The 2,160-nt window shown below is 43.7% G+C and overlaps 1 pseudogene; it reads right to left on the bottom strand.

The window, feature by feature from the left end:
• Positions 1–1,093: 1,093 nt before the first annotated feature.
• On the bottom strand, positions 1,094–1,948 carry LOC138383223 (small ribosomal subunit protein uS2-like; annotated as a pseudogene).
• Positions 1,949–2,160: the final 212 nt, after the last annotated feature.

Here is a 2,160-nt window from a genome sequence, read left to right as displayed (position 1 = left end):
GTTGTCACACTTTATTTTCTTTCAGCCCTCAAATGGAATTCTCTGTGCGGTGGGTGCTGTGGCATGCCACCAAGATGCCCCTGAAGGACGGGAGAATTGCTTCCCCCATCTGCTGGAAGTGTTGTGGGAAGATGACCATTGCTGGCACCTACTTTGGGTTCCCTCAGCTAAAGAAAACTGCCTGACCCAGATTACATCTCTTCCAGGGTCAGGCCACATTCAATAATTTGTCCCCACAGAGGGATGGAAGCCTGACTCCCTCACCAACACCTGAAAAAGCTCTTAAGAAAAGTCCAGCGTCAGAGCTCCCCATAGGTCAGCTGAGTCTTTCGTTGGGACTGCATCTTGCCTTTTCTCTCTGTCCAAGCCTACTTTCATCCTCTCCCTGCCACATGAGGGTATTGACACCAAGGAAACACCCCCATGAACATCCTGAATGCTCATCTGCATTTAGAATCAGCTTCCCAAGAAATCTAGACAATATTCAGCTCATGTACTGCAGCACACACATAACCCTTTAGAGTTTTGCATCAGTTTATGGACTTTATCCCCCTCCCCCATTTTTGGCTACTATGAATAGTGATGCAAAGAATATAATTGTAAATGTCTTTTGGTGAACATATGTATGCATTTTCTTGGACATCCTTGTATCCCAAGAGAATTGCTAGATCATAAGGAATGCATATTTTCAGCTTTATATAATATATAGCACCTGTTTCCAAAGTGAATAGGCCAATTTACATTTTTACTGGCAATATATGAGAGACCTGGTTGTTTTCATATGCTTGCAAAGAGTTGATATATTATGTTTTTATTTTTTTATTTTTTAGCTTTTCTGATGGATGTGTTGTACTATTGCTTTATAATTTTAATTCATACTATACTAACAGCCATGAAGTTGAACATCTTTTAATACATTAGTTGGCTATGGGATATCCTCTTTTGTGAAATACTTATGGAAAATTTTTTATGTATCATTTTTAAATTACGTTGTCTGTTCTTTTTTAACTGATTTTTTTTTCTTTAGAAACTAATGTTTATTTTCCACCCATGTTATTTCCACCTTGTGAGCCTGTGGAAGTGCAGTTTGAAATCACTCAGTGGTTGCTCCTACCCATGCAGTGGTCTGAGCAGTGGGAGCTGCAGACCAGTCTTCCCCGGCAGGATGAACACTCCAGTCTTCAGTAGGGGCCTGCTGGATAGGCCCAGAGGGCACCTGCATGCCTTCATTGCCACCCAGACCCCTGGCTGGGTAGCAGTGAACTCAGGAGCTAGAGTGTTCACCCTGAAATTTCTGCCTGGTCACTGCCTTTCAGCAGCAGACTTCTCTTCCTTTTCACTCTCTTCAGGATCTCTGTAGAAGTAGAGATCTGGCACGACCTCCCATAGGTATTCACAGAAAATAGTGTCACCCATGTGCAAAATTTCCCAGGCTAGCATCTACCACATCAGACCCACTAAATGGGCTTCCTTGTTGCGCGGAAGGGTGATGCCCACATAATGCAGAGGAGAGTCAGTGTTACACAGAGCAATGGTAAGAAGGTTAACATAAGACACCACTGTGAGAGGCCAGTGGTCAGCCCTGCGCTCTGTAATGATCAGCAGACATGGCTCTCCCAAGGCTGCCTGGATCTGATTAGTGGAAGATCTGGGAGTGAAGTGGCAGCAACAGGAGAGGTTCCAGTGGCAGCAGCAAACTTCAGCACAGCCTGGAGGATATGACACTGACATTAGCCGGGTTTTCAGTGGCAACAGTGGCACAAGCCACCAGCAGAGCCTTCTCCCAGGTCCTCTTCAGATTTATGGTGTAGATGCCGTCACTTTGTCTTTTGTAGATGTACTGTTTCATTTGGAAGTCAAGGTTGTTGCCACTTAGGTGGGTTCCTGCCCCAAGGAATTTGAGGACATCCTCCTCCCTCATTTGCAGGACATCAAGGGCTCCAGTCATTGTGAAAGTTTCCCTTTCAGTTACATTGGGAACCCAAAACAACACTGTATGGACCTCTCTCTGGGTAGCACGGAAAGGGCTAACTGATTTTAAGAGTTATATATTCTTCATTTAAGTCATTTTAGAATGTGTCTAAAATATCTTTTCCCACTCAGTGATAACTTTTGATGAGCAGAGTTCTTAACTTTAATGTAATCCAATTATAGTTTTCC

Source organism: Eulemur rufifrons, chromosome 5 (genome assembly GCF_041146395.1).
Source record: "Eulemur rufifrons isolate Redbay chromosome 5, OSU_ERuf_1, whole genome shotgun sequence".
Classification (NCBI taxonomy): Eukaryota; Metazoa; Chordata; class Mammalia; order Primates; family Lemuridae; genus Eulemur; species Eulemur rufifrons.
The sequence above is the reverse complement of the archived record's forward strand: the minus strand, read 5'-3'. Positions and strand labels throughout refer to the sequence as shown.